This window comes from Homarus americanus, unplaced genomic scaffold, assembly GCF_018991925.1.
Source record: "Homarus americanus isolate GMGI-L3 unplaced genomic scaffold, GMGI_Hamer_2.0 scaffold38872, whole genome shotgun sequence".
NCBI lineage: Eukaryota > Metazoa > Arthropoda > Malacostraca > Decapoda > Nephropidae > Homarus > Homarus americanus.
Window position 1 is genome coordinate 19,798 of NW_024730531.1, and position 10,934 is coordinate 30,731.

General features: G+C 38.5%; 1 non-coding gene across 1 annotated transcript; it reads right to left on the minus strand.

Moving 5' to 3' along the window:
• Positions 1-10,862: 10,862 nt before the first annotated feature.
• Positions 10,863-10,934, minus strand: Trnah-gug. The gene has a single exon. It is a non-coding gene; the product is annotated as a tRNA-His (tRNA).

Consider the following 10,934-nt stretch of genomic DNA (forward strand, 5'->3'; position numbering starts at 1 on the left):
CATATTGTACGTAAGCTTATTCATGTGCACGATTGTTAATGTTTTTATCTTAATGTTTATTTCTTGTATAAATATGTATAAATGTGTAATAATGTATATTCAAACATTTTACACAACCAGCTACTCTGGATTTACAAGGAGAAAGAGAAGCTGTAAATCCTCCCCTGACACTTAGCATATTAATGAGACGCAGCAGGAGTGACGGTGGCCCACACACCACCACCTACAATTACTCCAAGTCTGTGTGGAAAGTTACACAGAGAATGTTTCATTAACTATCTAATTCTTTCTTCATATATCCTGTAGCGTGAGAATATTATATCATTAACAAGGCGTTTATGGTTTATTTTCACTTGGTTTTAAAGGTACATTTGTGTATGTGTGTGTGTGTGTGTGTGTGTGTGTGTGTGTGTGCGTGCGTCTTCGTAATATCGTTTAGTGGTGCAATATTTTTAAGAGATACATCACGTTTTATGTCCCTCTGGCAAAAACTATACCGCCACTACACCTTCAACAACTTCAGGCAATAACACATTTTAAAAATTCACTAAAACAATTAAAACAAAATACGATTGAAAGGACAATTGTCAGTTATACCAAGTCTCTCTTTACTTCATTAAGTCCTATTATATTCCTAACTACCTGACTCTTCACATGTTTATATCTCACCTGGTATGTGGAGTAGTGTGTACAGTTCTATGTTCCTGGTGATAAGTGTGGGGGAATATTGCCTCTCCGTTTGTTTGTCTGTCAGTAATTCGATCTGTCAATCCATCTGTCTGTCCCTCCGTCAATCTATCTGTCAATCCATCTGGCAGTCTGTCTACTCATCAGTCGTACATTTACACGATTGCACTGTTGGTTGGTTATAAGGAGACAAAGGTAAACATTCAAAAGGGTTTGTGTGGCTTCTTTGGCTGGAACTGGAAGTGAAGTCATATCAAACTACACTTTATGTGAGACGCACCACAGGGACTCCGGCTCACCGCACACACCGGCTGGAACTACAACATACATATCAAGATTGGTTTATGGAATGCAAGGCAACAAGCTAGAAAGCAAAATTACCCTAAATATTTTTTTAAAGAATTATATGTAAGTATACGCAAGAAAATGGAGACAATTTATACTGAAAGAGAAAATAAAATACGCAGAGAGAGAGAGAGAGAGAGAGAGAGAGAGAGAGAGAGAGCAGTTGTAAAAGTTTGATAAAAAGGATATAGAATATCCTGATCAAAAGACTTAAAATGATATGCAATAAAACGATGGTGTTGTATTTAAAGAATAATCGGGAAATAAAGGAACAGTAAAACGTTCTTCACTGATGGTCTACCCTCTTAGGGTCCAAATTGAGTGAGTGTGTAAAATAGTTACACGTATAAACATATTATTGACACTCGTGTATAATATATTGATATTTCTGTGTTGTCATAATGATCAAGGGCTTAATTTACATGTGTATTAAGAATGACATTCTTCCCCGAGAACTTCAATAACCTACCATCTTCATCTGGAGTGTGTGTGTGTGTGTGTGTGTGTGTGTGTGTGTGTGTGTGTGTGTGTGTGTGTGTGTGTGTGTGTGTGTGTGTGTGCGCGCGTGTGCGTAACACCAACAATGAAAGAGGAAATATGGAATCGTTCGTTTGTTCATATTTTTTACTATAACATTCAGAAGGGAATGTTACAGAGGTGTGATGGTACGCACTCTGTAGGTCGAGAGTGCTGAATATCTTGTAACGAGATAGGTTAGTCACCAAGTCGTCTATCCGGGGCAAAGGATAAGCATTAAGCATCCAGCTGGGTATACCTGTTGATGGTTTGGCTGTAGTCGATACAAGCCGCTTTTTGTGCCGCTCATTAGTAGTGATGAGGACTTGCGCCCTCCACGGTGAAGTGCTGGGTTCGATTATTCCTTCCGACAACATCTTATCGACTTCACCTTGGATGAAAACGCTGTCCGCTTGACCAAATCGTCTTGACGTCGTCGCAACAGGTTTACAGGGGGAGGTCAGATTAGAGAAGAGAGATGGTGGATCGACCAAAGCAGATGTTAGGCTACAATGATGAGGTGCTCTTTAGGCTCACTGAAATCAATTGTAACGCTACTGTGTAGTCTCATGAAATCTTGACCAAAAATAACGTCACTGCATAGGTCGGGAAGAACAGTCAGTTGAGTATCTGGACAGAGTTTCCCCTTGAGGGTAATATATACAGTACAGTGACCTAGTACTGGCCATGATAGGGACGACGAGGCCATAGACACGCGACCTGACACTGGATGACACTTCAGAGACTTCTGCTGGATAGCGCGGTTTGATACAAACGATTTTGAGCTCCCGGTATCAACGATGGCTGTAGCTGTATCGTCATTAATAAGCACATATATGGTAGATCGAGCGAGACAACCAAGGGAAGTCGCAGATATTGAAGCCAAAGTAGGAGAGTGTAAGACCGCACAAGTGGAAGATGAAGTAGCAGGTGAATAACGAGATGATATGCATACTTTCGCAAAATGGCCTTTCTTGTTGTATTTATGGCAAGTTGAATCGCGCGCAGGACACTGAAGTCGGTTATGCAGTGCTCCACCACAGAAATAACACTTTGGTTGATGAGTGGCAGCTAAGAGGGGAGACTCATCGCTGTCGATTTTCTCAGTTGAAGTAACAGCGAAAGCGTTCATAGGAGCCAGAGACCGAAGATAGGACTCGGAGTCTCTTTGAGTCAGATCGAGCGACGAGCCTGGTCGAACGCAATTGCCAAATCAAGAGTCTTGTTTTCTAAGAGTCGCTGTCTGATCATAGGAGATAGTAGACCATTGATAAAAGCGTCGTGGATATACTCGTCTCTGTTCGCCTCTGCGGTACTTGCTGAGCTGACGAAGTTCCTGTAAATATTGGTCCAAACTCTCGCCCGAGTGTTTCCTCCTGGTAGCTAATAGATGACGGGCGAACACTTCGTTCTTCGTCTTTACGTACAAGTCCTTCAGAACCTGAATGGTTGCGTCGTACGAGACACAGTCGGCTATGTATTCGTACACAGATGGGGAGACGAAGTTGCAGAGTGGCTAGCTTGTCGGGCTCGAGAGCAGAAATGGAGGTGAGGAACGTGTTGAAGGTCCGGAACCAGTGGCGCCACTCCTTTGAAGCGGTGGGAGAGTTCGGCGCAGCATCCAGACGTTTCGGCCTCAGGAACTTCTCCATTATGACTCAGTTTCAGTTATGAACAATAAATTGTGGTGAAAGAAGACTACAGTCGACCTTTTTCTATGCTGTATTGTTCATATAACTGACCAAGGGTAGTATGGCATCTGGAAGAGAACAAGAGAATATTCTAGTAAGTGAAGGGAACAATGAAAAGTATTAATATAATATAAGCCCAAACAAAAACAAAACCCAATGATAAGAAACATAACAGATGTACATACACACATAACAAGGTAGAAGACATGGGTTCAAGTGTACACCCACTAATAAATAATTCGGCACCCGTGTCATATTGTATCACGCCGTAAGAGTGCAGAATAATTTTTTAGTGGCTGTACAAGTGTAGCATAACTTTATTACAAGAGGAAATGTGTGTAATATCCTCAGGTAAAGGACATTATAACCAAGAATGTTCACTAGTCATGGTGTATGTACAGTACTTCAGGATACCAACACAGCTGGCGTTGTATATAATATATGCCACATAAATCATATCATTTAAATCTTACTGTAGAGATAAAACACAGGAAACAAGAACGATGTTTGTCTGTGTTTCATCTTTTCCTACAGTGGGCCTTCAGTAACATGAGTATATATTCATGTATATATCTATGTCCTTACTTTACAAACACGTTTTCCTACACTAGATCATGTTTTGTCAGCCACACAGTCCACTATAATAAACTCTGTGCACTCGTCGTGTCATTAAGGAACAACACCAAGAGTGAAACATTTACCTCAACAGTGTCACAGGTATGTAACCGCTAATTAAGTCAAACGTCCGGCGGCCATGTGAGTAATGAGAAATTTATCTAATAAAGTCTGAAACAGGAAAGGGGGTTTATGATCCAGCATATCTCTCTCTCTCTCTCTCTCTCTCTCTCTCTCTCTCTCTCTCTCTCTCTCTCTCTCTCTCTCGCGCGCTTCAGACTAGATGTACAGATGTTGCGTGAAAGTGACCATATAACCTATGTATGTGTGTGTGTCCCTTGATGTTAGCCTTCCAGGTTTACTTCAGACAGGAATATATACACACGTTATATAAGAATGGGCCTTAAAAGCAGAATTAATAAAACCAAATTCTCTATAATTCAACTCCGATGTACAATAAAATAACTCATAAGGTTTGAGATTCTTTCTCTCTACAAACCAATTGACAATAACACGAGTAGTAGTAACTGTGGCGATAAATCTATGTGAATGAACCAAATCTCCGGTCAGTTTTCTATTGCGCATTATTGGCAAGACCTGGGCATACATTGGCTGTTATTTGCACCTGAACATGTGTCAGAGTTTGTCAAGTTTGGTTTGAATGGAGTTCATGATTGGTGCTGCCACGACATACTTATTCTTTACCTGATCTAATCTGGTCACTCCTCCAATAAGCCTGGGTAACTCTCGTCTCAGTAGTTTGTAGGTGATATCCTGTTTTAGTTGTGACCAGACCTCCGACCCAGTTATTACAATGGGGTTTAAAATGATATGAATATAATTGTTTTCCATTTTACGATTTAAGGATAGGATACAGCCTACATTACTTACTTTACCATTTTATTTACTAAGTCTATTGAGTTCAAGTTGTTGTATATTATTCTCATTACAGATTACTCCAAAGTATTCATTTTTTTTTACTTTATTCAGCTTATTATCTTTATATAGATGTTGTCTTCTTCTTAATGTCTACTTACGTTCACAACTTCTGTCTTTATTTTGTTGATTGTCAAACCTTTTTCATTAAGTACACTGTTTCATCTCTCCATGGCAGCTGGCAGGTCTCTCACTCTCAGCGATAACTGCTACTTCCTCAGTGTAAGGGGTGACAGTATTCAACCCTGCCTGGCCCCTGTCTCTACTTCACACCGCTCGCTCACTATTTCTCTGTTCAATACTCAACTCACACTGATGATACAGGCTTTGTATCCCACTCATTAACTTTGGCTCTATATCATATTCCTAATGTTCCAAAGCTCTCCAGAAGTTGTTGATATTGATTTTTTCTTATCCCTTTCCCAACTCTTCTCCGGGATAATGTTAAGGTAAACATAGGTCCGAGGTGTTCCTACTGGTGCCATGATGACAATTCCCCAACACCTTTCCTCAACTCGTGTCCATAATCTTGTCTCGGTGTCATTTACTTTCCCCGCAAGTAACAACAGAAAGATTCCTTTATGTTACGACTGTCTGGTCTAACTCCCTTCTTAAATATTGGGCAGACAGTTGCTCTCTGCCAGTCTAGTGGGACCTTCTCTCGCTTCCAAACAATATCAAATATTCGCCTCAGCCATGTGGTACATCCGCACCTGCTGCCACTAACTATTTCTTCTTGTTCTTCGTCGTCTCCTGGTGCTTCGTCCTACTCTTCGTTTGTGTCCACATATTCTTCTTCTATATCAATATTTTCACGTCCTTCACCACGTTTATGTTCCAAGTAATTTTTTTCCATCTTTGCACTTTGTCCTCAGGTTCAACCAAGATATTGTTGCCCTCGTTGTCCCACACTGCAAATGATATACCGGGGTAAATCTATTGTCACTTCCAGTGTCTCTTGAATAAAATACTCCTGGTCATACAGCGAATTTTGTTGTACACTAATGGCGATAAACTAACAAATATATTACACTTAACATGGCTAATGCAAGTTATATATGGATAGTGGTCAGTAAACAGGGCGACACAAGCTGCAGGTAATATCCGTTTACATTAAATACTTACGATATCCAGACAAATTATAATCATGAAGTAATATTATTCATCAAAATGAAAGTTAGTCTTACATCATTTTTCTCACTAATTGGAACTCATATTTCAATATATTTTATATTGAAATTTCTTGGACGTAATGTCCTGTGGGCTGTAGTTAATTACTATAATGATGAGTCTGACAAACTGAACTTCCGTCACGGGCAGTCGAGTGGGCGGTGCAAATTAATTAATTTAGTTTTTGATAATTTATAGAATTTGTAACCCAACTGAATATAATACACAAAGTTACAAACATTTATTTAGCGCCAGCATCAAGTATTAAACTTATAGTGTAGAGTCTTGACCACTGAGAGTATAACCTGTTGTGTGTATCAAGATCTCTGATTGGCTGGGACTCCAACACAGGTAAAAGCAATTAAAAGGTAAACAGGGTCATCAGCATGTTTGACTGGCAATTCTATCGGTTGCTTCTATGTACTTACTGGGCGTAAGCAGATTGGCTACTGAGCAAGCACAGGTTTAACCTATCAGAACAAACCTTTCGGTCATTACGAGAGACGCAGTTAAATTCAGATCATGATGAAAGCGGATTTCCTTCAATCTTTATTGATCTCGAATTCATGTAAAGATAATTAATAGATATAATATAATTAACAGTTATTGAAACACTATGAGTTTAAGAATCAATAATTATCACGTAATAAATTATATGTAGTAGCAGATGTGTCTTCACTCCTTCAACTTTACCCTGCTAGTCATCGCTCCTTAACACGCTACATACCCGTCCTTGTGTCCACTGTTACCCCAGGAATTATAAATCCCGGTTCTGGATGACAATTTTCCGTGATTGAAGAAGAGGGTGGGAGAGAGAAGGAAGTGTGCTGGTGACAGAACAGACAACACGAGAGAAACACCAGTATAATGGGACAGGCTCCCCAGGCTCACCAGCAGTGGGTTAGACTAAGCAGCCTTTGTTGTGGTGTTCGGGACGGGAGAAAGCCGCCAGACGAGTAAATGGAAATGTTTGCTGACGACGACCACTGCAGATATGAAGGGAGGAATAAGGCGGAACTCTTGATATTAAATTCCTGGATAAATCTTCCTTGTAAGTGATGGCAGCAATATGACGCCTCCCCTTTCGTTAATTATAAAAACTAACTACATATGTTTGCACATTTAAACATAAATTGAATTTTAGTCGCAGGGAAAGATGACTTCGTATATACATGGACACAGGATGGGGCCAGCAGTGCAGTGTATTAGTCAGAACACTAAGACCAACACGTTACCACACAATATAAAACATATCGGTCCTGAATATCTAAAAGTAGTTATTTAATATAGAAAAATAAACATATCTTGTACTGGGAGTCTTTCCTTAGATCTTGAAGTACATTAATTACTACGGTATAACAACAACTACAACAGTAAATATAAACGTATCGTAAATAAACGTAAAATTCAACTAAAACCACGAGAATAGGATTAGTGTCTCATGACTCTAATAGAACATAACAACAGGTACACAATATATCACCAACACGTACACACTACACATGTCTAGTCTGGTGGTGTAGTGATGTGTGTCTTTAAGCAGAGACAGAATACCAACAATACAATTATCTTGTGTTATGAGATAATGAGAACTAAATATACCTTAAGACTTCCATGACTTTCTTTTCAGTGTTGATTAATTATTTTCCATGACAGGATCTTATTTCAGTATTTTCTTAGGTTGTTTGAACGTTAATGACAAAATCCCAAAGTTTGTGTAATATATAACGCAGTGTTGTGGTGCTGGTCATTCTTAGACTCCTCTTATCACTGCTGTAAACTTGTCATCTCTCCTTCACAAATATTATGGTTCTTACTGATTAAAATTGTGTACTCGGAGGTGTACACTTGTACAGTTGTCTAAGAGTTCCTTTATCCCGTGTGGTGATGTTATTGATGTAGATAACAGTAATAATAATAATAATAGTAATATTATTATTATTATTATTATTATTATTATTATTATTATTATTATTATTATTATTATTATTATTATTATTATTATTATTATTATTTTTATTTTAATTTTTATTTTAATTTTAATTTTAATTTTAATTTTAATTTTGATTTTGATTTTGATTTTGATTTTGATTTTGATTTTGATATTGATTTTGATTTTGATTTTGATTTTGATTTTGATTTTGATTTTGATTTTGATTTTGATTTTAATTTTAATTTTAATTTTAATTTTAATTTTAATTTTAATTTTAATTTTAATTTTAATTTTAATTTTAATTTTAATTTTAATTTTAATTTTAATTTTAATTTTAATTTTAATTTTAATTTTAATTTTAATTTTAATTTTAATTTTAATTTTAATTTTAATTTTAATTTTAATTTTAATTTTAATTTTAATTTTAATTTTAATTTTAATTTTAATTTTAATTTTAATTTTAATTTTAATTTTAATTTTAATTTTGATTTTGATTTTGATTTTGATTTTGATTTTGATTTTGATTTTGATTTTGATTTTGATTTTGATTTTGATTTTGATTTTGATCTTGATCTTGATCTTGATCTTGATCTTGATCTTGATCTTGATTTTGATCTTGATCTTGATCTTGATCTTGATTTTCATTTTCATTTTCATTTGCATTTAGTTTTTATTATTATTATTATTATTATTATTATTATTATTATTATTATTATTATTATTAATATTATTATTATTATTATTATTATTATTATTATTATTAATATTATTAAAAACAATAATAAATAAAACCTTGTTTCCTAACCATTTAAATTATAATACGTAAACTAAATCAACTTCATTAACATTATTTACTTGACAAATAAGTAAATTGACATATAAACATTTCACTTCATTAACATATTCAATTAACAACAATAAAATTACCCAACAAATTACATTATTCCCAGATGTAAATTAGTTTACTTATTAATCCATTTGTGCATAATAACTACGTGATGTTATGATATAAACAGATAAACATCACAAAGAGAGATATAATGCTTCACTTAACAGGTTTTGTGTGAGAGTTACCGAGATGTAATAGAGCACAGGATACAGCCGATGGAAGTATGGGGCATGGTACAGTGCTCAGGGCCAGGCGTCACGGTACAGTGCTCAGGGCCAGGCGTCATGGTACAGTGCCTCAGCCAGGCGTCATGGTACAGTGCCTGTAGGGCCAGGCGTCGCGGTGGTACAGTGCTCAGAGCCAGGCGTCACGGTACAGTGCTCAGGGCCAGGCATCATGGTACACCGCCTAGGCCAGGCGTCATGGTTAAAAGTGCTCAGGCCAGGCGTCACGGTACAGTGCCTGGGTGGACCAGGCGTCATGGTACAGTGCTTAGGCCAGGCGTCATGGTACAGTGCTCAGGCCAGGCTTCATGGTACAGGGCTCAGGGCCAGGCTTCACGGTACAGTACTCAGGGCCAGGCATCATGGTACAGTACTCAGACAGGCGTCATGGTACTCGTACTCAGGACAGGCGTCATGATACAGTGCCTGGTGGCCAGGCGTCTTGGTACAGTGCTCAGCCAGGCGTCATGGTACAGTACTTGTGGACAGACGTCATGGTGCAGTATTCAGGGCTGCGTCATGGTACAGTACTCAGGACAGGCGTCATGGTACTGTACTCAGGGACAGGCGCGCTCGCGATACAGTGCTCAGGGACAGGCGTCATGGCACAGTTCTCAGGCCAAGCGTCACGGTACAGCACTCCAGGGACAGGCGTCATGGTACTGTACTCAGGGACAGGCGCGTCGTGATACAGTGCTCAGGGCCAGGCGTCTTGGTACAGTGCTCAGGGCCAGGCGTCATGATACAGTGCTCAGGGACAGGCGTCATGGTACAGTATTCAGGGGCCAAGCGTCATGGTACAGTACTCAGGGACAGGCGTCATGGTACTGTACTCAGGGACAGGCGTCATGATACAGTGCTCAGGGACAGGCGTCATGGTACAGTTCTCAGGGGCCAAGCGTCATGGTACAGTACTCTTAACTAAGTCTTAAGATAATTACGCGCTAAAATGGTTCAATATACATGTAACTATAAGCTAGAATATAGAAAAAGATATATTTAGTTATGCTCTTAAAAATAATTACCGTGTTTTCAAGGAGTTTTTTATTTAAAAGTATTTCCAAGGAAGACTTTTACCGTGTGGTTAAGTATAAGTTATATTTTTTATTTCAGGAAACTAATGAAAACAAACTTCTGTTATTTAGTAAAAGAAATTAAAAGAAGTAAATATTCTGATAAGATAAAACATAAATAATTATGTTTATTTAACCATTAGTGACATTAACATTTCTTTCAATAACATTACACACACTATGTAGCTTTTTAATCGAGGCAAACGTAACCGAATATATTAATTTAAACACATTATATAGCCACCAGATCCACTCATAGTTAAGACGCTAAGCGTAATGTTGGCACCTACAGTTTTATGTTAAACCTCTCCCAGTCCCCCCTCCCCCTCACACTCCCCACAGTCCCTCCTCCCCCTCAAAGTCTCTCCTCCCCCTCACACTCCCCACAGTTCCTCCTCCCCTCAAAGCTCTCCTCCCCTCACTCCCCACAGTCCCTCCCCCCACCTCTCAGTACCCTCTTCCCTCCAAGTCCCTCCTCGCCCCTCCTAGTCCTTCCTCCTGCAGCTCTCTTGTGTTCAGATTTCGTACCTCAAACATATTCTTGAATCTTTCTCAGCTTTAGACAAAGTCCGTGGAATTGTTTTATTTTCTTCTGGAGATTGAACTCTTCCCTCACTGTCACGTTCACAAACACACACTAATTCTCTGGATGCTGGAGGTCCCGGGTTCAAATCTTGGACAAGCCCTTTCGTTATGTTAGATGTTGAAAACTTTATAACATCTTTATAATCTTTAACAATTCGTGGGTCTGTAGCCGCCAAAGGGTTCTTAGAGTCATCCCCATGCCGTGACCAGGATTCGAACCTGGGTTATTGCGGCCACAACGCAATGTACTAACCACTATACGATCACGGC